Source organism: Artemia franciscana, chromosome 14 (genome assembly GCF_032884065.1).
Source record: "Artemia franciscana chromosome 14, ASM3288406v1, whole genome shotgun sequence".
Lineage (NCBI taxonomy): Eukaryota > Metazoa > Arthropoda > Branchiopoda > Anostraca > Artemiidae > Artemia > Artemia franciscana.
This window is the reverse complement of record NC_088876.1, coordinates 21,953,031-21,980,752: the sequence shown is the minus strand read 5'-3', so window position 1 is coordinate 21,980,752 and position 27,722 is coordinate 21,953,031. Positions and strand designations below refer to the sequence as shown.

The following is a 27,722-nucleotide window of genomic DNA, read 5'->3' as shown; positions in this document are numbered from 1 at the left end:
GATCAAACTCCTTCTCGTGTACTAGCAAGCAATTATCAACCCACAGTGGTAACATAAATTAATACATATTAATTTATTTTGTAGGCTATCTTCACACTAAAACCGAATTCATGAGAATGGTGTTCAGCGAAAACGACTTAGTTAAGCTAGAAGTTTCACTAATATTATATTGGCTAAAATTTGTAAGGAAATAATCCTGATGTCTTAAAGATAAAGTTGTGGCTTTAGAACAGTGAGTATGACTGACTGTTTACCGCATCAGAATATTTGCAGAAGATAATAATAGTATAGTTGAAAAATTATTAAGGAACGGGTGTTTTTGTGGAGTCTGAATTTTATTCTGTTTATTTAAATATTCTTATGGGAAAATATGATAATATGTAGTTTCCGGAGATAAGACATGACGTCTGTTTTTATATATTTATTAATTATTATGGTTGTGTCGGTGGCAAAGTTTTTTTTTTCTCATAGCGATTTTCTCGATAGCCTTCCCCGTAGACAAGCTTTGCTTTTCAGAGGAGGTAGTTCAAAAAAATTTGTATTGATTTGATTAATACATTTTTCCTTCCTTAAAAAATAAATTTTACAACGAGACCTATCTTGCAAAAAGAAATTAAATGCTCCAGTTTAGTTCCTTTCAATTATGCATTATTTAAAAATTATTTTATTTATTATTTAGCGTTGTAGTCTACTTTTACCATCACCCACAATGGTGAGCGTATATGCAAATGACTTACATTACGTATTCTTGAAGTAGTAAATAACTTTGCCGGTAAATTTTTGCAAGAAAGTTTCTTTGTCTAGGAGCCTTAAATAAAATTGTGAAAAGTAGTCAAGATAAAAAAGTATTTTTAACCAAATTGAGTATTTTCCTACTTAGTGCACAGTCCATATTTTACATTTGATTTTCTGTTCTTGCAAAATATTTATATTCGTGTTTAATCCATTTTATTTTATACTTACTCTTGCATACACAATCGAAATGGCATGCTTTCAGACTAAGTTTAAAAAAAATTCTTATGCCTAAAAATAATAAAAGAGATTCTTGGAACTTGTTAATCACAAAATTTTTTTCTACTATAACTTAAAATTTTATAGCCGTGCCGACGGCAACATTTACAACGTTTAAACAAGCTAACTTTCCTATTCTAAAAGTAATTTTCTGGGAATCTCTTTTTAAAATATGGCATAATTCTAAATCATTTATAGAGACTGCGCAAAGCTTCGAAAATTGAACCAGTATTCAACCTGATGAATGACTTAAGCCATAAATGATCTTAAGATAAAGATTAATTTAAAAAAAAAAACGTTTTTTCAACTGCAAGTAAGGAGCGAAATTAAAACTTAAAACGAACAGAAATTATTCTGGATATGAAAGGGGTCGTCCCCTCCTCAACGCCTCGCTCTTTCACTAACGTTTGACTCTTGGTCGCAGTTCTACTTTTTAAAACAATAAAAAACTTCAGCGTAAAGAGCGAGGCTTTGAGGAGGGGACAGCCCCCTCTTTGTCCCCTCCGCTTCCCTTTGCTGCGACTGGCGCCTATGTTGCTATCCTTATTCAGTTTACTAAATGGTTTTATGCATCTTCTAAGCATACGCTTGAAGGAATCAAGACACTTTTTTTTCAAGAAAGACACCAGTGGGGGGATGGTTAGTATACAACACCAGAACTTTCTGCTTGAGTAATATTTCTGAGCAGGTTGGGTAAACAGTGTTAACAACCATTTTTTACATAAAGTATCACTATTCTTTCCAAAAAAAATAATTTGCAATATTTCTAGTTATCGATATATCATTTTGGTGAAAATATTCGATTTTTTTTATTACAGTTTGAAGTTAAAGACAAACTTTAAAACTCAGACGTTCAATAATATCAATTAGAGATCACAAATTTGATAGTTGTGGTATGATGCATCAAATAGCTATTTTTATATCATTTGTCTTGTTCTAAAAGTTGCTTCATAATATCGACTTGCCAGTTTTCCAGGAATAAATTTAAGCTTGAAAGGACTACCAGACATATGAAATACCAAACAACGATACACCAGATGGCAAAATGTTTTAGTTTCCTCGTTAATTTCCTTGTTCTAAAAAAACAATATTTGAAACTTCCTTGTTTTATAAAATTTTCTCAATATTTTATATCTAATATGTGCAATCAATAACTAGAACCAAAAATTGAATGCTTCAGAAGGTTTTTCAAACCTAAGTATTCAGAGTTTTTATTACTGATTTACTGTTTATACTTCAATTTACTGTTTTAATGTCTCAAATATTGTAATCGCAAAGATTGTAAACATATGTGACTGTAGCTTAGCTATCGCTTGGCACAGAAAAAAAAAACCCTTTGTAAAGGGGCCCAAACATCGACAAAGTTCTAAATGATGACAAACGTTGCCTGTATTTGATTTGGGAATATTGGAGGATTTTACAAGATGGAAGGAGGGTTCTTCAGCCGAATATATTATCTCCAGAAAATATGATATTGACCCTTGTTTGCTTTATTTCCATAAAATACTAGGTTTTTGACCAAAAACCTCTTAACAGGGTCCGGCACACTCCTACGTTGAAAACTGACCTCCAGACAAATCCCTTCAGAAACTCCCACTCCGAAGAGGGGAATTTTTCCCCTTTTTACCCAGTGCCGAGCGTGTTTACTGTTTAATGAGTTGTTTTATCCTGCTCTCTTCGTCATCCAAGTTTATGGTTTTCTTTATTATTTATTATTAGGTAAACAATCAATTTCTTTCGCTTTTTCTTTAAGCTAGAGGATAGAATAACTGCTAATTTTCCAACTTTCTACCCCCTATATCACAAACTATGTAGCCTTATAGAGAACATAGATACAATACGTCATTTATACAATAAATGACGTCAATTATACAAAACATCTTTTATATAAACGTCATTTTATAATGAAATAATGGTATTACTATGTTTTCTACGTGTTGTGCAATGTGACTGAGGCCCCCCTTTAGGTGCCCCTGAGGGAACTCCCTATAAAACATAATCCTTCAAGTTATTTCCCTCAAAAAACATAGAAATGATTACCCAAAAATTCATTTTGAATTTTGAGACCCGCCTCCTCCTCTTGAGACAAATTTGAAGGGGTACACTTTTAAAGAAGATTGTCTTTTTTGACATATTGCTATACAGTTTCTAAACTTGAATGTGTGGAAGTTTAATTTAGGAGGGTCTCGGATCAAATAGTTCATAGCATCAAACTGTTAGTAAAGCGTGACCCTGGTCAATAGAAACGAAACTTTATAAGGGACATTTTTGATCATTTACACTTGCAACATAAAAATGTATTATTTATGTTGACTAAGTATGCAATATTTATTAATTTTAAATTTGATCCTCAAAAGCTAGTAGCAAATAAAATTTGCTTAATTACAGAAAAAGGGATTAAACTGCCCAAAAACAGCGGCGATCTGAAGAAAATTATACAACGAATTTCAATGCGTATCAGAACCCCCGAGCCACTGCTATAAGAATACGAAAATTCTTCTTTTCCTGGAGAGGATAGTCACACGTCCGTGTTCTTTTCCCAGGTGTGATACTGAACCAGTAGTCGTAAATTATTAGAATAGGTCTCATTCAAATGAAAATTTTACGTTGCAGGAAAGTGAAGAATTTTAGCATTTTGGTCCGTAAAACCGCAATTTTGGGTCGACCAGAGCCCGAGTGTTACTGGACAAAATTTGTTACGATTATCGAAAGGGTATTTATTGAGTCTCCCAGTCTCAGACGGCAATAATCAAACAGTTCGTGGTAACGAACTGTAGTAAGGAGCACCCCGGCTCAGTAGTTTACGTTGCAGGAAAGTGAAGAATTTTAACATTTTGGTCCGTAAAACCGCAATTTTGGGTCGACCAGAGCCCGAGTGTTACTGGACAAAATTTGTTACGATTATCGAAAGGGTATTTATTGAGTCTCCCAGTCTCAGACGGCAATAATCAAACAGTTCGTGGTAACGAACTGTAGTAAGGAGCACCCCGGCTCAGTAGTGACTGAAACACTAGATAATGGAATTTTGGTACCAATAGTTACATAAAAAAAATCGTATTTTAATGCTGATTTTAAATATATAACTTTCATCAAGATTAGTCTTACCTATCCAAAGTTACGAGCCTGAGAAAATTTGCCTCATTTCAGAAAATAGAGGAAAACACCCCTTAAAAGTAATACAATCTTAACGAAAATCACAAAATCAGATTCAGCGTATCAGAGAACCTTATTGTAGAAGTTTCAAGCTCCTATCTACAAAAATGTGGAATTTCACATTTTTTGCCAGAAGACAAATCATGGATGCGTGTTTATTTGTTTTTTTTCCCCAGGGGGGATCGTATCGACCCAGTGGTCCTAGAATGTCGCGAGAGGGCTCATTCTAACGGAAGTTAAAAGTTCTAGTATACTGTTTAAGTGCCCCAAAATATTGGAGGGCACCTAGGCCCTCTTCCACGCTCATTTTTTCTCCAAAGTTACCCGACCAAAATTCTGAGATAGCCATTTTATTTACCATAGTAAAAAAACTTAATAATGATGTCTTTGGCGACGACGTACTCCTCCGCAGTCCCCGTGGGAGGGGTTGCAAGTTACAAACTTTGACCTGTGTTTACATATAGTAATGGTTACTGGGAAGTGTACGGACATTTTCAGGGGATTTTTTTTTTTTTGGGGGGGGGGGGGGTTCTACTGAAAGTGAGGAGCAGCATTAAAATTTGAAACGAGCAGAAATTATTACACATATGAGGGGTTTATCTCCTCGTAATAACTCGTTCTTTACGCTAAAATATTTTTAGTAATTTCAACTATTTATTCTACGGCCTTTGTGATTCAAGGGTCATTCTTATGGAATTGGGACAAAATTTAAGCTTTAGTGTAAAGAGCGAGGTATGGAACAGAGTGAACCCCCTCATATAGGCAATAGAAACATTCAAATATAGAAGTTTGTTACGTAAGTTAATTCGTAAATTACATATATTTTTTACTAATGAAAATGGTCGTAAAAAATTAAAAGTTCTAGTTGCCTTTTTAAGTAATCAAAAAATTGGAGGGCAACTAGGCTTCCCCCCTCGCTCCTTTTTTCTCAAATCTTGCAATTAAAACTATGAGAAAGCCATTTAGCCAAAAAAATGCAAATTTCGTTTTAATTATTTATGTTCTGAGAGCCAAGATCAAAACATGCATTAATTAAAAAACGTCCAGAAATCAAATAAAAAAACAAGTTTTTTTAAATGAAAGTAAGGAGCGACATTAAAACCTAAAACGAACAGAAATTACTCCGTATATGAAAGGGGATTTTCCTCTTCAACGCCCCGCTCTTTGCGCTAAAGTTTTTTACTGTTTTAAGAGGTAGAGTTATGAGAAAGTCAAACTTTAGCGTAAAGAGCGGGGCGTTGAAGAGGAAAAGCCCCTTTCATATAAGGAGTAATTTCTGTTCGTTTTAAGTATTAATGTCGCTCCTTAATTTTATTTTAAAAAACTTGTTTTTTTTTTTATTTAATAACATGCTGGACTGGCGCATGATGTACCATTCTTATCTAAACATACATGCAGACCTTAAGAAATTAAGCCTTACAATAGAACGATTATCCTAAGGAACTAACGGCTATAAAGTATAACATAGTAACCAGATATAGATTAGGACGTTATCCAACAGATTATTTTTTGAGTGGACCTAGTACTTCAAAAGAGTATTTTTGCTCAAGATTGTTCAGCTTTCTATAAGAGGTGCTTCAGATTATTTATTCGAATGACTATGGATTTAACCTGTGACTGCTCTTTATTAGGAAAGATATACGTGAATGACAATAGGATGAGGCATGTAGTATGGGGGCTGAAATTCCCCTCTTACTTCGGAGAAAATTATCCATTCCAGAAAATGACGTTTTTTTTTTTAATTTAAATATACTGAGTTTCTTTTGTTTTTCTCACAGAATTGTCCTCAAAGCCAAACTTTGATGCAAAGAGTTAGTGCTCTGCGGGCACTATCGGCTTAAACCCGATCGGTTTCTTAAATAATCTAAAAAATTATAACCTTTTATACTTCAAATTTCTTATTCATATTTAAGTGTAGCATGTGGTCATAAAACTACCAGGGATGGTTTGAATCTTAAAAGCGGTACAGTAGTCAAATTATTTTCACTGAATTTTACCGTTTTACAACAGCAAAAAACTAAACCTGTTATACTGTCGGTAATGGTTATTTACATCAAGAGATTAAATTCGTAATTTAGTCTGTTTTATACGTTTCTACTGGAACCTACAGTTAATTACCTTTTGATTCAAATAGGTTTTAGAGGCACTATGAGAAGCAGAACGTCGTCCATAGATTTCATAAGAATATTAATTTAAAAAAAAAATCCCTGTAACCGTACCAAATCGTTAAATGATTATTTATATGATCAACCTTTCTCATTGATTCCAACCAGGATTGTCATTTTGGGAAGGCTGTCAAGGGGTATCATTTGTTCTCCGGACTTTTTTGCCCCGCCGACATAGATACTGAAAAATAGTTTTTCGGTATTTTCATTGAAAAATGTTTTTTTGGCTACCCTAGATTTACTCCTCCCCCCTAAACTCACCCTGGACCCCCAAAATCTACTCCTCCCTTAGTTTTAAAAAGTCTTCATCCCTCCCCAAAATTTCTCCTTCTTTCACAGTCATCCTTTTGCTTCTCCCATAAATGGGAGAAAGACCTGTTGAGGGTTTTTAAAATTAATTGAGGAAATATGGCTGGTGCACCGAGTTTAAAGTATCGAGGTCAGCGAAAATGAAATATGATAGTTGACATTGTCTATGTAAAAACTTACCACAACCATACTCTTTCTAAAAAATCCAAGAAAAATCAAAAATTCAGTTGCTAGTGGGAAAAGACTCCTATAAGCAGCAATATAGCTCTTCGTAGTAACTGTCGCTAGATTAAAAAGAAACGTATGTGAAAAATGCGCAAAAAATAGGTCAAAAACACATGGCAACATAAAAGCTTAAGGAGGTGTAGCTTTATTTTAAAGGTGTAAATTACGCCTACAAAGGGTATGTAACTGTCTTTGGGAATCAAAAGATTGTTAATATTTGATTTTTAGCGGACAAAAAGCGTGGTCAAATATAACTAATTATTTGTCTGATTTGTTTTCGTGGTTCAAATTAGCAACATGATGAAAGTGTGAGAGTGCCCTAAAAACATCATAACTTGGAAGAACTAAGAAAAATAATCTTGGAAAATTGCTGCTCTCAGTTATGAGTGGGCCTAAAGTGGGCCCAGGGGAGGGAAGAATATTTTTATTTCAAAGTCCATGGTACTTTAATGAAACTGTGTTCGTGGCAAGCAAGCAAGGAACCCGTATCTACATCCAAGAACTATTCATTCGTGCTCGCATACAGAAACCTGGTCTGGCTATTTAAGACAAGTATAATGAACTAGAAGGAGGGGGTTTAATATATGAGATTATTTACATTTCAGATAACTTCGAGAACCACACTGCCTTTTCATGACGAAAGTAAAACAGTTCAAAGATGATACCTTTTTATTGACAGTGAATAGATATAAAATTATTTAACTGTATATGTGTTCGAAATATCCAGTTAAATAATTTTATATCTATTCACTGTCAATAAAAAAGTATCATCCCTATTTTGAACTGTTTTACTTTCGTTATTTACATTTTTTAACTTTCCAAGGACAGCCGAACATGAAACTAAAAAGTATAAAATTGTGAGACGTAGAAGATGGCTGGAATAACTTTAAGAAACTATTTTTCAAAACAGCAGATAAAGCCTTGAAAGGAAAGTTAGAAACCCAGCTAAGAATATTAGCAAAAAATTTAAGCGTGTTTTGATAATTTTGAACTGATGGAAGATTTATTGGGGCGCTTGAGACACTATTAAAATGATCGAAAAACAATAAGGCCTCAGGTGAGGCAGAGGGTGATAAGAGTGAGTGTGGTAATTGCACAGGCAAGAGTTTGATTTCTGTGGGAAGCAAATTACTTAGCAATAGGATGCATATTAGACAAAAAGATGCTGGTGTGGTTTTAGGCAGGGAAAAGGATGCGTCGGCCAAATTTTCGCTATTAGATTAATAATTGAGAAGTGTCTGAATCATCAGACCTCTGTATAGATTATAAAAACAGATTTGGTTTAGCTGATAAAAAAAGTTATTAAAGAATGTCCTACCCTTATATACTTTACCCAATAAGTATATTAAACTGATTAAAGATACTTATGAGAGTGGTACTGCTGCAGTTAAAGGTGATGTTAGCAGTGGTCTCGGCAAGGAATCAGTTGTTAAGAAAGGTTTTGTTCTATTCCTGTTTATACAGCTTATTTTGATAGACCTTGTCCTGAGGAACTCGGCAAAGGCTAAGAAATAACATAGTATCATATGGGGCGATAGTACTGTTCTAGACACAGAATATGCAGAGGATTCTAAAGTTATTGATAATTCTTTAGCGAAACGAATACGTTTTTGGAGATTTTGGAGTTCAGGGTAGAAGAATAAGTTTTGAAAACTAATATTAAAACACTAGGTTGCTTGGACTATGATCAAATGAGAATGATAAGATAACACCAAGTTAAAAGCAGGTTGTCTCTGAATAAGGAAGGACTTCAAGGAGGAGTTTAAGGAAAGTAGAATTGTATGTGGGGGAAAAGGGGGTAAAGAGTGAATATTTCAATAGATTTGGGAGGAATAGAAGCGTTTGCAACTCTGTTGGCCGCGGGCTTCTTGGAGCGGCAGTGATTTCGCAGCAACATTTCGGTGAAATTTTCAAAACAAAACTAGTCGAAGTAGTCTCAAATTCAGGTTGAAAAATGCATGGTTTAATTTAATATAAAATTTGAATTTGCTCAAACAGACCTCCAAAATGGAGTAAATTCAACTTTTTTAGCCCTACTTTTCCTATCTATGGTGGTTTTCAATCCTCCAAGACTCTCACTGCCCTCGCGTGATAACGCAAGCCAATATACAGTCGTTCTGTTTCAAGCTAAAAATCATTGCAGAAGGTTAACCATTATAGTTACGAGTGTTGACAGGTTGATAACCATTTAGTAACAGGTTAAGTTTGATATGTGGGCCTGGAAGTCCAAAACGTTTTTTGAATACAATATTGTTCGTTTCACGATGGATTTTTTCAGGAGGTGAGAAAAATACTTATGTAGCCCTAGTGTTTGTAATTCTTGTAGGGAAAATTCTTAGTCCTAATGGGATGGCTTTATATCGTAAAAAGGTCTGTTAGGTCATTACTACAGTATTCTTACAGGCTTTAGATTTTGACAGACGCCAGAATATAGTAAAACTAGATGAGATGATACTAATACGACATAGTCATTACAATCATTAAAATAAACTTTCTGTTAGCTCATGGGAGTTTTATCACCTTTATGCGGGTTTTAACACCGGACGCATTTTGTTTACTTGAAATGCTGAAAACACGATGATCGTGTAGTGCTATATAAATGATTTGGCATTAACTCTTGTAGACAGGCCAGAAAAAAGTAAATATTTTGCCAGTGTTCACATTGAGAAAGTTTATTATTTCGCCTGTTAATCTAAGATTTTGATTCAGTTGCAAGTTGTGATCTTGGTTGACTTTTCATTAGTTCATCAATAGGCTACTCATGAATAAATATGAAAACCATATTAGTCTTTCACTTAAAGAGCGTCGGTAACTTATAAGAGTGGAAACTGGCACTAGTGTCGAAGCACTGTAATCATTTTTCTGTAAATGAGATAAGACACTTACTACTACCCTACTTTTACTAACAACACTGATTAAAATACCGCATGTTATCATACACTAGATGGCGTTGATAGTTTCTTGTGGACACTGGTGCCAGTTCTCTCTCTTATAAGTTACTCAATCTCTTTGCTTTCACCGTTCAAGACATCGATAGCGTTTACCATGCAATTCAAATCCTCTAAAAGTTCATCTCAGTGTTTAGTAGAGTGCTAGTTATTTTAGAATTTTACAAATATTAGGGAACAACGTGCGTTCGTTGTTTGAGCTGGTTTTGGAGACTTTTGTTGCATAAACTGCGAAGCAAGAATTTTGTTCATTTTAAATTCCAATTTCGCTCTTTAAATCAGAAAAACTATATTTTTATATTTATTTTTGTTCATTCTGAAGTTTTTAAATGTATACAATAAGCCTATAGACCTTTCTCTGTCTCAGGCGATGAAACTAATGAACTCAGCATGAATTTTAGTAAAAAAAAAAAAAAAGAGCATTTACTTCCCTCTTCTTTTAATTTTCCGCAAAAATATGCATTTTGTCCATAAAGAGTCCGAGGAATATACTATCATTGGTATCTTTGAGAAGTCAAAGACAAAGATTTCAGCAATTTACAAATATTGCTCAATACGAAGATTCTAGAAAACTGAAGGATATTAAAAGGATTTTAAATGTGTAGTTTGTATAGCTTGCTGAAATTCGTGTTTCTATTGGTGTAATTTTTCTGCCTCAATGTTCTAAAGAATTTTGAACTTTTCGTTATAAAGTTTTTCGTTTTGTTATTTTTGTTTCTTCTACTTCAAAATTTTAGAAGAAATGAAAAAAAAAAACAATGTTATTATCAATCCAACCAGTCAATCAAAAAAGCGGCTAATTCACTTATGCCTTGACACGACGAGGGAATTAAAACTGTAATCACGAAAAGTTCGCTTGATTACCAATTTCAACGAACCCACGATGTTCCGATGTCCCGCAGTCCCGCTAACATTGAAAAGGACAGAAAAAATAAACACGTCAGGATTTCAAACTCAATCTCTATATTTCTCAAAATATGTTTAACAGTCGACTTTTAATGTTAGGATAGTCATAAATAGCCCTTATTATTTAAGAATTAACGACGCTTCTTGACTACTATGGTCCCTGCGTCGGCCCTGCAGTGCATTCCTGCAGCGCGATTCGATCTCTGGGTCCCGTATTACCAAGCTAAGATCAAATCCACTGCGCCACCACAGGACAAAAGAAATAAAAAATAAATAAAAAATAAATAAATAAATAAAAATCAATCATAAATAGCCCTTAATATTATTCATTGTCAGCTTTGAATTTGAGTGAAAAGTTTTTTCCCGGGCTTTTTTAGACTCATTTTTTTTTAAGTGAAAACACAAAAGTGATTCAAAAGTGTAAACACAATTAGCCCCATCTTTGGTGCCATTTCCCACTTTGCAATGGCGTTGCCTAAAGAAGTTTATACTAGACATAAAGATGTATGCCATAGCTTTTAAATAAGCTCTTAAACAGCTCTTAACGACGTTTGAGTCCCTGCTAATGGCTGAAAAGTAAAATAGATAAATGGGACAAATCAGCGTTTCAAGCTCAATTTCAGTATTATCGAAAAGTGTTTCTATAATCAACTTTTGCTGTTAAGACAAATATAAATTATTCCTGAATGAAATTTCAGCGGCAATTTTCTAGTTTTTCCTTCTGCGGAAAACACAAGAGGGAAGACGTACCCTAAGGCAAAGGTTTTTGACCTTGAAGACTATAATAATCCCCTTGTTGTACATCCCAGTCTTCCAATCTCAAAAATGGCACAATGAAGTGCGAATTTTGGTGCCAACTAATACTTTACGATAGCAGTATCAGGACGATTCTACAAAACCACGTATATATTACCAAGATATTTTAAGTGAGTCATTAAACACCTCTCCAATGTCTTGTCGTAGCCTGCTAGTTCTGACGAGCGAAAAAGGAGCAAAAAAAAAGACATTACTATTACCAATACAAAAAACGACTTTCCTTGTTTCTTAAGTTGGGGGCCCAAAATCTCCAGAAACGGGGTCTTCTTCCAATGTAATTCAATTGTTCACTTTTCATTTCGATTCACCACCATTTTTAACAGTGACATAATGCAGTGAATTTTCCCAAACCAAGTGAAAATGATAATAAATACTGAAAAATGAGCCATATAGTACCATAAACGTTACGATATACTAAAGAAAAGTGATCTGTTTCTGTGGATGCTTTAATTAAGTAGACCTATCTTAGTCTTAATAAGATTTGCTCCCCTGTCCTATGGCAAATCATGCCCCTATTTTTAAAAGGTTTCAAGCTCTTCTCCAAAGTTCCTGAAAATTTGTTTCTGTAATAACCTTTTACTATTTGGTTGAAATAATCATCCTAATAGTTATAACCTCAACAGTAATGTACCGTGTGCTATAATAGTTATCATTCCTAAATTATCTTTATACGATTTTATTTTACTTTAAACAGTTTTTTCATAACGCGTTTTAAGACTTTCGGTCACTATGGGCCGTGCTCCGCAATTTAATAGATTGCAGTAATTGCTGCAGCCGTGATTTCTATGCTTGCTTTAATTTTGATCAATTTGATATTGGGGGGTGTATTTGTGATTAATAAAAATGAAAATTAAAACAGTTTTCAAAAGAAAAGCGAAGAGCGCATATGAAATGAGCAGAATTAAATTTCAAACTTAAAAAAAATTGCTGTGAATGAATGAATGAAACGAGAAATGGCAATGCTCTAGCTTTGCCTATAGTAAAAAGCCATAAGGCTTCGATGTATTATGGTCATTTTTTCCCCGAAGACACTTCATATAGAAGGGGTGAACGTATAGACTTTGGAGGGGGCTCATTTTATGGGAAATTGAAAGTTTTGGTGCCCTTTTTAAAAGTCAAAAGTGACTGGAGGGTAACCGACCCTCCCATTTTTATCACATTAGGTATTAAATTTAGAAAAGGGCGAATGTTTGATCCCAGGTCTTCAAGATGGGCTAGGGTGTTAAAGTGAAATCTTAAATAACTTTTCAGAGAGACGCTATGTACTATCAAAACATAATACGTGCATGCTGGTTGTAAAAAGGGTTTATTAGGAATATTTAAGGAATGGCTTAGGATAATAAGTAGAAACTTTTAAGTGTAGGTTGAGGGGGAGATTGTATATTGACCAAAGGGAAACGTTTCCCCTTTTTATGTTCCCCTTATCCTCAGCATTGATCAAAGTTTGAAATACAAATTTTGTTCAAACTAGTCAAAAGGTCTCCATGGGTATGTGAATCGTGAAATGAGATTGAAAATTTCTCGGGAAGTTGATAAGATCTCTAGCAGTTTTTCAGCAAAAGGTTAAAACCATTTTTTTCCCGATGTTGTACATGGTGTCAAAACAAAACTATCCTTGCTAAAAATGTGAACAATGCCGTATTCCCACACAATATTAAAGTATCTTAAAACGGTACAAACATATGGAACAAGAGATAGAGATACGGAACAAAGTTCCGAATCTCTTCTTGATTTCTCAGGGATATTTCTAGAAAGGCAATCTCCATTGCCAAATTCCAATTTCCCTATTTCAGACATTTTATTTGATCACTCTTGAATTTATTGGAGTAATGCTATGAAAAGTGCTCAAGACAACCTGATCTTTCTTATATACAAAAGTGTTTTTTTTTCACTTGGAAATTTTTATCCAAAGTCGTCATGACACCAAAAAGATTTTGACATTCTAGAGGTAACTTTTTTTGTAGACAAGGTAAATTTTTCTTCCGATGCAGATGGAAATACATTGAGTTTTTGAGAACTGAAGTTGACATAGGTCTCCCCCTGCCAAAAAATCTTTTTGCCACAGTTCTATCCTGAAGTTCTGATTTAGTGAGTTTCCTACATTTTGTATAAGTAATATATCCTAGATTCAAACCTAAACTTTTCATACATCAAACCCCTTTGAATATTGATAGATCCTCATGTTATTCCTTTGAAAACCTAAGCAAAAATTTTCCGTATCTCTCATAATGTTTTTGCGAAATAATGCCGTAATCCCTGATTTCAACATACTGAAGCTCCAATTCTTTTATTTTTTGTAAGCTTTTTGATTTCAATGTGTCTTATATTTAAATGTGTAATACCATGAAAAGTAAGCAAGAAGACATGCACTCTCCTATACCTGGAAATGAACCGTACACTACTAAATGACAAATTCACATTTTGAACAGTTTTAATAATAGTCATTAACCGCAGTAAATAGTACACAGTCTTAATAAAGGTAAAAACTAAAATGATACCCATATAGAATTTGACGATTATTTCGTACGCATAGAACTAATAATAGGAGTTTTTAAATAGGTATTGATCTTGAAAATGACGAATTACAGCAATCATAACTCAACTGCAAACAAGATACGGGAACATTCACGTTTATTACCAGATATAGTCGCATGTGCTCCTCTGAAACTGTGATCCTTGGGCCATGGCTAATACAACACAATAAGAAACGACGAAGGCCACACTGCCTTTCCATCACAAACATCAAAAACAGGAAGAACATAGGGAATTCTTTTCGTAAGACAGTGGAATTCTAACTTGAATGAATATTTTAGCCCTGAGCCGCCTTAAACTAGCTTATCTGATAAAATGGAAGAAAAAGAAACAAAACTGCTGTCTTACAACTTGAGTTTTCAGTAAAGATTATCATGTAGTAGTGTCTAGGGTTAATTGAAATCTGGTATTTAGGAAGGGTGACTACATTCCAGGAAGTTATGCCGTTGGTATGCTCCAGAATGAGAAATTTGATGGATTTTTTCAGGAACAGTTAAATAAGAAACTGGACAATCTGAAATTTAGCAATGTAGAAGATGGATACAATAAATTTAAGAAAATAGTTTACTAAGTGCAATCATGTACGAATTTTATTGGAAAGGGAGAGTATGTTTGATCCTGTATATCTAGAAAAGCTAAAGGTTTTAAGGTAAAATTTCAGGGAATATTACAGAGGATGTTAATCCTCTGTAATATAAATTCCTCTGAATTTAAGAAAATAGTTTACTAAGTGCAATCATGTACGAATTTTATTGGAAAGGGAGAGTATGTTTGATCCTGTATATCTAGAAAAGCTAAAGGTTTTAAGGTAAAGTTTCAGGGAATATTACAGAGGATGTTAAACTAAATTAAAAGACACTATGTGCATCCAGGATGACAAAAGAGCACATTTGGAGTATCCCCAGAATGGCTAAGGGCATTTATTTGAGTTTCTATCACGGCCACACCCTTTTTGGTGAACTTTATTTCTATTTCAATAATTATACAAATCTTCATGTGCTAAAAGATTCTAATGAGCAATTTCAAAATTTATACAATTTGCACATTCGAACACTATAAAGTTCGTTTATAGTGTTTTAGGTTTCCATTGACAAGAGCTGCTTTTTACTTACAGCTTATTACTACGAGCTGTTCCATCCAAGGCTCGTTTAAATTTGCAGGAGGGCTAGTATTCTCTCGTTCAACCCCAGTTTTTACATTCAAGGTTAATGTTTGCAAAACAATGCTTCGAAAATGAACCTTGTTCCTGATAAAATGTTTCCCTTGGAAATTTTTATTCGGAGGGAGTCTGAAAATACTAAAATTAATTTTAGGGGGCATCGTTTCAACATTCTTCAAGGTGAATTCTTTCGAAAAATTTTATCATAGGATTTTATCGTGGACACCCTCGGGGAAGGAGAAATGCCCTCCAAGAAACGAGAACCTGTTAAACATTATATGCAAATAGAAAAAGAGAAATGTCGTCATTTATATCCCGTTAGAAATCTCGTGGTAGTACTTACTCCCCCCCTTCCTCATATCGAGTAATATCCTAACAGCAACAATGACCTCCGCCCTCTCCACGTTTGTGCTGATACGCATATAAATATAGCCAATTATGTCACATCAAAAAATATTTTCTCCACTTTGGCGGGTGCTATTGCCTCCCCCCAAACAATATTACAGGCGTAGTCAAAAAACATCTTCGGGAATCAAGAGGGATTACTGATTAATTTCTAACCAAACTTCCCTCCCTCAAAACTATTTGCTGTATTTATTTGAAGGCTCAAGAAGAATTAGGAAATTTGGCACAGGACCACGTTTCTTTGAGAATTAAATAAGAAAAATAAGTTTTTTTAACGGAAAGTAATAGTCAGGGAGCCACTCAACGAAAATGTGTCGGGTAGGTGATCAGTGAGCAGCAGAAGGTTTGACAACGGAATATGGGGTAATCGATAGCGCTGATCACGAAAATGGGCCTTATATACTCGGCCCGGGGGTGCTTGACCCCGAAAATTGAAAATTTCGCGTTTTTTTTTTACTATTAAACCACGTTTCGGAAAAATTTCCACAATGATCGCCAAATCTTTCGTAACTGATGCCAGAAGTGACGAGTACAGTAGGGACCATCGCGAATGACCTTGAAACTTGCAATTTTAATTTTTTTTTTATTCGCGCTGGAAAAGATTTCACGCCTAGATTCAGCTGGTAGCGGATAGTTTTATTATCTCAGACAGGAAGATTGCCACTATACTCAACAATGACCTTGATTACAACTCTCTTTCATTCCTAATCAGAATTATTAGTAAACTTGACAAGATTATTATTCAATAAGCTTGAATAAACAAAAAAAAAGATTACTATACTAACACCTGCTACGGATTTCGTGAACGGCACTTGTTACTACAAAAGTTAAAAAGTAGCTCAGCATATCAAATTATCCATCAAGCATATCAAACTCGTCCATAAAACACTTCCCACCACAGCCACAAAGTAAATCGCAAGGTCTATTTCCAGCACATGAACATTTTTTTGTACAGCGCTTGCACGAGCAGTACTGGGGGACCACACCTTCTGGAAATGCCTGAAGGGTAGACACAACTGGCCTAACCCCACCGTCTTGAAACATCCAGCCAAATTGCAGGGGATCCAGAAACTGTGGCTTTGCTCGATTTGCTTGCAAAAAAATGTCCAACTGCAGGTACACGCGCTTAGCATGACACTCAAACGTACCGTCAGATGGTGGCAAATACTTAAGCTCCCGCTTTCGAGGGTACAAATGCAATCTTAATTCATTAAGAGAGGTAAAGTGGTCTGGGTCTTTTCCGTATGAGGCAACAACGACCTTTTTGCAAATCACACTGAATTTTTCTAGAACCGCAGGGTCGAGCTTTGACTTCTGTATCTCTTGGACAAGCAAAGCAATCGGTTTCTCCAATCCCCATTTCTCGACAGCCTTGGCCACCACTCGTTTTCCTTTAGAAAACATGAAACCCACGGTATCACACCCTGAAAGCGTATGAAGAAGGCAGATGGAGTGAACAAAATTGTTCGGTAAATTGCTGCAAAGCCGATGTATAGGCACTAAATAGCTGTGGAACCTGACATAAACTTTCCGCTTTTCACAATTTGGGTGGTTCCCAAGGAATAACTTGTAGTGATATAGCAAGACGACAACTATGTCTGTGTCATTCGCATCGACCAAAACGACATCGAAACCCCTCTCCAAACAGTCCAACATGTGTAACACAACTCTTGTATCGGCCTCTTCATGGGTACAGCTCAAACGCTCTTCAAAGTTTGTATCAGCATTTCCACTTCTGTTGAGCATCACCACTCTCATCCGGTCTCGAAAGCCTCCTGAGAGGTACACAGTGAACCCTGCTTGCAGCAGGTGAACTGAGTTTTCAAACTCACCGAGTAGAAGCTCAATCAGTCTTGCCTTTGTCTTGGAATTTGAGAGCAACGAGTTCCAGTCATCTAGGTTTGAGTGTCTACCTAGAGCTACCGGAGACCTGTTTGAACATCCTCGCTGCTCATGGCAACCACCGCAGTCCTTTAGGGAGATCACCTTGCGTTTTTCGTCGGAATATCCAAAAATCCCATCATATCTATCTGCAAGGACGTGCAGCTCCTTAACGTTGCTGTTGAAAGACACAAGCGTAGAAAATGTCCGTTTTCCATAGCTCTCAACAGTTTCTGATGGATTTGGTGGATGGCTTCTGAGGTAGGGCATCAAGTGTACCACCCTTAAGTGAGTCGACTCACTGCTAATCTCGAGGTTAACGGACCACTCGCTCAAGCTGATTTTTGTTTTCAAATACTCCAGAAGAGCTGACTTTGTTCCTGTCCGAAGCACAACCATTCCAGATATGGCACTTCTCTGGAATATAGAAGGTGAATATGGAAGAAGCTCATGGGAAAGCAAATTCTTTAGATGGTGAAGTCCTCTTTCGCCTGTAAAGTCAATACTCACCAATACCCTTTTGACAGTTTGAAGTTCAACATTGGTAAGGCTATTTACAGCACTAGAAGTATTGGTTGCTTTTTTCTGTTTCGCCTTCTCATTATTCATGACCTTTACTTTGCTAAAGGCACCTTTTTCACCGTCCAAGTAACGATCAACCGCTCTGCTTCCAACAGATCGCACACTGAGGAGACTGTCAGCTATCTCACTATCAACTGTCTCAAGCGTATAAATATTCAGTATATCTTCGTCAGTGGATCGAAAGGGATTGAGCCTGGCTTCCAGAACAGACTTCACTTTATCAACAGCCATGTGTTGCCGCAGAACGAAGGAAGGGTGATCTTCGTGGTGAGAGGAGTCAAACTCACTCTGGGGAACAATGCGTAGCATCTCAGTGAATGTAGACGAGACTGAGGCACAGAACGGAAGAGTTAAAGTCCACTTCACCAGTGCCAACTCATTCATGGTAATACCCGTCATTCCACCTTCCGTTTTTGAATCTAAATTAATGGTAGATTCTACAGCCTGGTCTGGGGATATGCAGTTGAATTTTGCATTCCTCCTCTTCACATTGAACAGTCCATTGTGGAATGCCTGATCTACTTCTTGAGGTAAGCCCTGCATCTCAGCCAGGTACTCAATCAAGCAAGTGCCATACTTATAGTGACCACATGCAACTAAATAAGAAGCATTTTGCTAGCTCCTTCAAGATGGCCATCCCAGTCACCAGATCTTTCACTGTACAAAAACTGCCACAAAACCAGTACCATTTCTTTGTACTGCTTCCAGAACTTGTGGGTTTTTGAGCGTGCACGAGAAGTCTCGAACCTTTCTAACCACGGGGACAATGCGGTAAGTTTTTCCTTTAGAAAGTTCAAGTTCTCATCACCCTCTCTTGAGATCTTCAAGTTTTGCAGTAAATCTCCCATTTCTTCAAAGATAGTGAGGCACGATGAATCGTCTGATTCTGCGCAAAAATCTTCGAAAGCTTCCAAGTACAGAATGGATATTGCCTCGAGGACTAACGTATGAGCAGCGAGAGCTTTATAGTACGGTTTACCACTCATCACTTTCTTTGTGGTTCCTTCCAACAGAATTCCAGCCTCGTAAATCACCTCTGTTAGACCCGAGCACCTCATTATATGACCGATGGCACCCATGAAGCTCATTAAAATATGAAGACCGCCCATTCTGAGGACAATATCAGAATATACTTCAGGATTTCTGACTCTCAGAGCATGAACGATTTCATATACGGCCTGGTCACATGTGACGACGGTGTAACTCAGTCCCAGTTCTCTGATAGTTTTCTGGAAAGACTTAATGACTTCATTAAACCAAAATTAAACCATAATTTTGTGTTTAGACTCCTTTGCTTGACTTTTTCTATTCAGCTTATCTTGGAAAATCTATCTGGCCGGGTGAACCCTGACGCATTCACACTGGATAGATGCCGCTGCTTATCCGAGCTAAAAATTGGGTCAATCCGCTTTTCTGTCAATAGTTCAAAAACGAGAAGAGTTAGAGAATTTCTGGATCAGTCATTTTGTAGGACAATAAATTTCCTACAGAAGCCATTAAAAAAAAATACACCTCAGTCAGGCAAATTTTCAAGATGGATCAAGATTAATCCAAAAGAGAGATAAATTGTGTTAACTTGTTCGTCGAAATTTTGTGATTACAACTGAACGGCAAAAGATAAAAATGTTTTGAAAAGAGAATATGATTCTTTATTTAATTACCTTCGATCTGAGATATAGCTGAACAATTTTGGAGTAACCTGTAATTTTTTATCGATTTTAATATAATTTTTGCCAGTTAAGATGGATTTTTAGGGAATTTGAAGAAATGTGGATGTCGCACCCATTTGTCGACTATATAACGCCGATTTTCGTTTTCAGCATGGTCGATTGCATTAGATTGCACACTCAAACCTTCTGCTGCTTGCTGATCACCTCAATCCTTAAATATCAACATTTCTCTCGTGTGGCTCCCTGACTATAAGGAGCGACATTAAAACTTAAAACGAACAGAAATTACTTCGTATGTGAAAGGGGCTGCTTCCTCATCAACGACCCACTCTTTACGTTAAAGCTTGACTTTTTCTCTCAACTCTGCTTTTTAAAACAGTAAAAAACTTTAGCGTAAAGAGCGGGGTGTTGATGAGGAAGCAGCCTCTTTCACATACGAAGTAATTTCGGTTCGTTTTAAGTTTTAATGTCGCTCCTTACTTTCCGTTAAAAAAACTTGTTTTTCTTATTTAATTTCTGAACGTTTTTGAATCAATGTATATTTTGATTTTGGCTCTCCGCAGATGAATAATTAAAACGAAATTTGCATATTTTTAGTTTTTTTTGGCTAAATGGCTTTCTCATAGTTTTGATCGAACGATTTTGAGAAATAAGGAGTGGGGGAAGAGGACTAGTTGCCCTCCAGTTTTTTGGTTACTTAGAAAGGCAACTAGAACTTTTAATTTTTTACGAATGTTTTTATTAGTAAAAGATATACGTAACTTATAAATTAGCTTACGTAACAAACTTTTGTATTCTTATGTTTTTATAACGTATACGAGGGGGTTCACCCCCTCGTCAGTACCTCGCTCTTTACACTAAAGCTTAAATTTTGTCCCAATTTCTTAAGAATGACCCCTGAATCACAAAAGCCATAGAATAAATAGTTGAAATTACTAAAAATACTTTAGTGTAAAGAGCGAGGTATTAGGAGGAGGTAAGCACATCATATGCGTAATAATTTATTTTCCTTTTAAGTGGTTTTAATTCTGCTCCTTACTTTTAGTTGAAAAAACTTTTTCATATTTATTTTTTAATTGTTTTTTTTTAGTAATGCAAGAAAATCCTACACTCCCTTCATGGAAATTTTCTTCCCCAATGATAAATTCCTCCAAGGAAATTTTTTCTAAAATATCCCCCTCTTTTCAACCCCCCCCCCCCCACAAACCAAAAAATCCCCTGAAAACGTCTCTACACTTCCAAATAACCATTACTATATGTAAACACTGGTCAAAGTTTGTAACTTATAGTCCCTCCCACGGGGACTGTGGGGGAGTAAGTCGTCCCCAAAGACATAGTTTAAAGGCTTTCGACTACGTTGAATAAAATGGCTATCTCAGAATCTTTGATCCGGTGACTTTAGGAAAATAATTAGCGTGGGAGGGGGCCTAGGTGCCCTCCAATTTTTTGGTCTCTTAAAAAGGGCATTTCCGTTAGAATGAGCCCTATCGTAAGATTCTAGGACCACTGGGTCGATACGATCACCCCTGGAAAAGAAACAAAAAAACAAACAAATAAACACGGATCCGTGTCCTGCCTTCTGGCAAAAAATACAAAATTCCACATTTTTGTGGATAGGAGCTTGAAACTTGTACAATAGGGTTCTCTAATACGCTGAATCTGATGGTGTGGTTTTGTCGTGGTTGCCTCCAACCAAAAAATCCTCCTGAAAACGCCTGTACACTTCCCAATAACCATTACTATATGTAAGCACTGGTCAAAGTTTTGAACTTGTAACCCCTCCCACGGGGACTGTGGGGGAGTAATTCGTCCCCAAAGACATAGTTATAAGGTTTTTCGACTACTCTCAGAATTTTGATCCGTTGACTTTGGGAAAATAATTAGCGTGGGAGGGGGCCTAGGTGCCCTCCAATTTTTTTGTCACTTAAAAAGGGCACTAGAACTTTTCATTTCCGTTAGAATGAGCCCTCTCACAATATTCTAGGATAACTGGGTCGATACGAATCGATTTCCGTAAAGATTCTAAGACTTTTAGGGGGTGTTTTCCCCTATTTTCTAAAATAAGGCAAATTTTCGCAGGCTCGTAACGTTTGATTGGTAAGTCTAAACTTAATGGAACTTGTATATTTAAAATCAGCATTAAAATGAGATTCTCTTGATGTAACAATTGTTATAAAAATTCCGGTTTTTAGAGTTTCTGGTTACTATTGATCGTTCCCACGAACTGTTTGATACGACACTATTCAAATGAGTAAACTTATTTATATTAACCGTTCGTTTCATAGGGACTATTCTTTGAGGAAGTTTTTTTCCGACAATTTTAAATTGATTTGTTATCGTAAAATTTTCACTCGCTGACCTTTTGGTACCTTTTGGGCCAAAACTGTTGTTTTATACCACCAGATAGGTGAAAACGCTACTTTTGCTGTTGCAAAATCTTTTTTGCGGCTTAAAAAGATAATAAGACTTTCGTTGTCCTTTCTATAGAGCCTGTTTCTAATAGTCATTGTTAATTGGTTCGATACGATAACCCCTGAGGGGAAAAACAACAACAGACAAACATATGTATTTATGTAAATTGGGCTTGAAACCTCTACAGCAGAGTTTTCTGACGCGCTGGATCTGGTGTTTAAAGCAAAATATTGGGTTTTTAAGTTTAATTCTTATATATTAAATGGTTTATGGCAAGCAAACTGTAAGTAACGACTGACTCGTGCTAATAGTAACCAGAACTCTAAAAAAGAAGTTTTGATAGCAATTAAAATATTTAAAGGATCAGCTTTTTATGTTGACCCCATTTCCAGAAAAAGGTGGAAACACCCCATTTCGTGATATAGAGAACGAGTTGTGGTTCAAAGAGCAACATCATTACGTCTCGGAACGTGACTACCCTTCGTAATTTCCTACTTTAGATTATCACTAGACACGGGAACTGACACATCTTCTCAAGTCTACACGAAGCGCTTAAGCCAGCCTAGAACCGGATAGCAAAGGAAGTCCCTGGGACCTCCAGTATGAATTGGGGGTTTGTAAAATTCTGGATTCATCTTGGTCACAGCATGCTTTTCCACACTTGTCCATGCTCTTCTATCAACAAGATTCGAAATCCTGCACAAGCAATCTCAAGCCTATTACCTCTTACTCATTATACATTCTTGCCTACAAATATTATACTACTATGGGGAGGTAGAACATAATAAGAACGCAAAAACAGACAAAACCCAGAAGAATTATACATCAATCAGAATCTAATGCAAATGCTATGTCATTTACTAGGTTATAATTTCCTCGAGGGACGCCAATCAAGGCCATCGTGCAACGCTGTTTGCAGTCACGGTTCTAATAAGGCAAACCCATGAAAGGTCCACTCTGGCACCACTAAAAGGCCACGCAAAGAGGATTTTTCTTTCGGGGATACGGACGGAAGAAGGAATATATGACGAAGTGGAGACCCCAGCACATCTTACAGTCCAGGACAGCACCTATCTTTTGTATCAAGGCTATCCTCGTTATGGCAATCGTCATTAATACCTTGTTCGTATAACATAAAAACAAGGGGTTGTTGCGCCCCAATCATTAATGGCCTCTAAGCTGAATTTTAGCTTTTGTATAAACAAACGATTCGAAAATAGAAATCTCTCCTTGAAAATGCGACCCCTTAATTTGTTTTTAAGAGACGCCTGAAGTGCCAATGTCTTTTCAAATTGGATTTTTTATATTTTTAAGGAAGTATTCACTGAAGAATATTGCTCGTATTAAATTTCTCTTATTTGTTTTACGCTTTTGTAAGTAAGCCTAAGACATAATATTTATTACGTAAAATGCCACTGCGTCATTGCAACAATAAAGAATAATCCATAAATTTCTTGCACTTGCCTCTACATACTTGTCTCATACAATAAATTTTGTTCTAGGGTGACATGTTCTTAAGATGCCTACTTCCATATACCCTAGAATTTTTTTCAAAATAGTCTACAAGGGTGTAGAAAAAGGCTGGAAACACCCGACTACGATTGGGACGAGTATGGCCCAAAATATTTTTGAGCCTATTTTGATTTAGCCAGTACCGAAGCTTCAGAGTAAGTAGGACAGAGGAAAGGTAAATCCCAGTGTTCCATCCTCCTTTGCAGCAGTGCCAATTGTGTTTGGGGGACATCTAGTATTGTGGGAGGGGGTATGTTTTAAATAGATTCACATAAAACTAGCCAATGAATTATAACAGATTCCATCGTGATCCATGCTTATCTTGAGGAGTCTCTGCAGCCACTAAAACTATTAAATAAACATAATCTTTTTATTTGTGCTAAAAATGCTTCTGCTATAGTCGGGAAGCCATTCTTCCTTTAGTATCCATACTGCATCCTTAGTCCAACTGTACTATTCGAATGAGGGGATGAAAAATTGGTCCTATAGATGCGATTCTTAGGGTGGACTTCTAGACCGGTTGACCATCTTTGAATTTCACTTGATAGAAGTTTAGTCATGATTTTTACAAAAAAAAATTGTTTGCGCTACAAAATGGTTAACGTGTCACCCTTTTCCTTCGGTACCATCTCCTATGTTACTTTAAAATATCACTAAAATTTCTATTCTATTTGAATGAGCTCTTTCCAAGTATTGTACCATCACTTCTTCATTTTAATCACGCTTCTGTTACATAGCCAAACAAACAAATAGAAAAACACACCCACTGCCATATTTTTTGGAAAAAAATGCAAAGTTCTGTGTTTTTGTACATAAGGTTTTTATTGAAGGGGTGGTCGCATGAACTTTGGATGGGGCTCATTTGATTGGAATATGAAAGTTCTAATTCTCTTTTTAAAAGTCAAAAGTGATCAGAGGACAAGAAGCCCTTCCCTACGCCCTCTTTTCCCCAAATGCATTGGATTAAAATTTTGAGATAGTCATTTTATTCAAAATAGTTCAATGAGCAGATAAAAAAAAACTCAAGGGTCAACACACTCCTCCCCCTAAAGCCCGTAGGGACATTTTGAAAGTTATGCACCGGGAATATATAAGGTTTTACTGGAAAAGATGGCCGTATAAACTCCAGAGAAGGCTCATTTGATTGGAATTTGAAACTATTAGTTCCATTTTTGAGAGTCAAAAGTAATCGGAGGGCAACAAGATCCACGCTCACTTTTCCCCAAGTGCAATCGATCAAAATTTGGAAATAGCTATTTTGTTCAAAATAGTTCAAAGATCAGACAACAAAACTAAAGGGTCGACAGAACCTCCCATAACCGGGGGCAAATGTTGTAAGTTATGCCCCGGGGCACATAAGGTTCTTAAGGAAAGGGTGGTCACATAGATTTGTGACGGGGCTCATTCCATCGGAAGTTGAAGCTTCTAGTTCCCATTTCAGAATCTAAAGGTACCAGAGGGCAACTTGACCTCCTCTCACCCGCCACGCCCTCTTTCTCCCAATTTTATCTGATTAAAATTTTGAGACAAGTTTTTTGTTTAAAATCGTCCAAAGATCAGCTAACAAAATTTTGGGATCGACACAACCCCCCCAGGGACCGTGGGCAAGTGCTATAAGCTATGCCCATGGGGCATATAATGTTTTTATGGAAGGGGTGGTCATATAATCTTTGGAGGGTGCTCATTAAAGAGCACACCTCTTTTATTGTTCTTATATAAGACCTTGTCTTGAATCTGCTTGCCCTGTCTGGCACCCTGGATTGACCAAATCCCAATGTTCTAAAATTGAAAGCATTCAAAAAAGAGCTATAAAAAATTATACTGGGGACGTCCTATACTACTTATGATGAAGGTTTTGCAAGACTTGAACTCACTACATTGGAATCACGACGTCACTTCCTTACCATGAACTTTGGGCACAAGTGCCTTAGTTCTGACTATCATCGACGTCTTCTTCCCCCTTCAAAGAAAACCCCCCAATCCTTCCCAATACAAGACTTAATGCTCGTAGAGCTCCAAATACTCAACTTGACTTGTATCCCCAAATGTTGACAATGAGGTACAAAAACTCTTTCGTTCCCTATTTTGTTTCGCATTTTAATAATTGATTTAACTTTGTAACTATGATTATCCCTTAACATTTATTTTATCATTGTAATTGTAATTATTCTGACGTGCTTATGCTAGCTTGTGTGCTATTTTAGCCAATAAATCATATTTTATTCTATTCTATATTCTATTCTATTTGATTAGAAACTGAAAAATTCTAGTTTCATTTTAAGAGTCAAAAGTAATCAGAGGGCAACTAGTCCCCTACGCCCTTTTTCCTAAGCACATTCAACCGAGATTTTGACATAGCCATTTTGTTCGAAACAGCCCATTCATCATATGGCAATGCCTATGGGGTTGACACAGCCCGCAAAGCCCAGGGTGAATGGTTGTAAGTTATTCCCAAGGGACATATCCAAGGGACTATATTCTATAGAAGGAGACGGTCGAATAAACTTTGAAGGAGGCTCATTTGATTGGAAATTAAAAGTTTTAGTTCACCATTTAAAGAGCTAAAAATGGTCAGAGGACAACACCTTCTCCTCCAAACTTTTTTCTCCAGTTGCATTCGATCGAAAATTTGGGGTAGACATTGTGTTTAAAATAGTCCAAAGATTATATAACAAGCCTGAAGGGGCTGGTACAACCCCCAGAGTAATGGGGCAAGGGTTGTAAGTTATGTTCCGGGACATATAAGGTTCTTATGAAAAATGTTGCCGTAAAGACTTTGGAGGATGTTTATTTGATTGGAAATTGGAAGTTCTCTTTCCCTCTTAAAAAGTCAAAAGTGAAGGGAGGTAGAAAATCCCCCCTGCACACCCTCTTTTCCCCAAATATATCCGATGTAACTTTTAAGATAACCATTTTGTTCAAAACAGTCCTAAGATGATATACCAATGCTTTCGGGATGGACACAGTCCTAAGAGCCATGGGCAAGGGCTGTAAGTTACGCCTGAGGGGCACATCTGGTTTTTACGGAACTGGTGGTCATATAAACTTTGGCGGCATCATATTTGATTGAGAACTGAAAGTTCTATTTCCTTTGTAAAAATCAAAACTGATTTGAGGGCAACTAGCTCCACAACGTTTTTCCCCCAAATGTGCTGAATCGAAATTTTGAGTCTGCCATTTCCTACAAAATAGTCTAAATTAAAAAAAAAACTTTGGTTCCGGGTTCGAAACACCACCCCGTCCCCTCCAGCCCTCTGGGAAAGGGGTATAAATTATGTTAGCTATACATCGTTAAAATATATAATTTTTATTGAAAACGCGTTCGGATAAACTTTGGAGATGGCTCATTCAATTGGGAATCAAAATTTCTCTTGCCCATATTAAGAGTAAAACGTGATCAGAGGGTAACCAGCCCCCCTCCTACCCTCGCGTACTTTTTAGCATATGTATCTGATTAAAATTTTAAAATAGGTATCTTGTTCAAAATAGTTCAAAATTCAAATGATTGTAACTTAGGGATTTAAAAATCTCCCATAGCCCATGGGGCAAGGGTTGTAACTTATACAAGTTGGCCATTATTAACATAAAAGGCTTTTGTAGAAGGGGTGGTCGTATTAACTTTGGAGATTTTTGATCTTATTAACTTTAGATCATTCGATTGGAAATTGAAATTGAAAATCAAAAGTTATCAAAGGACAACCAGCCCCACCCCCCACCCGTTTTTCCCCAAAGGTATCCAGTCAAAATTTGATTTGTTCAAAATGGTCCAAAAGTTAAATAGCTATACCTCCAAGGTTGAACTCCCCCCAGCCCCCGGGAAACGGGTCATGAGTTATGCAAGTTGCTTATTGTTACTTTTATATTTTGTTTACTTTGATACTGGGATTTACCTATTTACGGGGTAACTTTGATTTACGTGGCAAGGGTTGTAAGTTATGCAAGTTGCTTATTGTTACTTTGATGCTTTCTTTACTTTAATTCTTCGTTACCTTGGTACTGTTACTTTCATACTAGTTCTGATACTTTGATGAAACTA

General features: G+C 36.3%; 1 long non-coding RNA gene across 3 annotated transcripts in view; it reads left to right on the top strand.

Moving 5' to 3' along the window:
• The window catches only part of LOC136035454 (uncharacterized), a 136,007-nt gene that overhangs the window by 41,322 nt on the left and 66,963 nt on the right, over positions 1-27,722 (top strand). For 2 of the 3 annotated variants that reach the window (XR_010619426.1, XR_010619427.1), the window contains one exon: positions 23,677-23,861. This is a non-coding gene — a long non-coding RNA (uncharacterized LOC136035454). The remainder of the gene's footprint in view (positions 1-23,676; positions 23,862-27,722) is intronic. The other variant, XR_010619428.1, reaches the window with a different exon arrangement.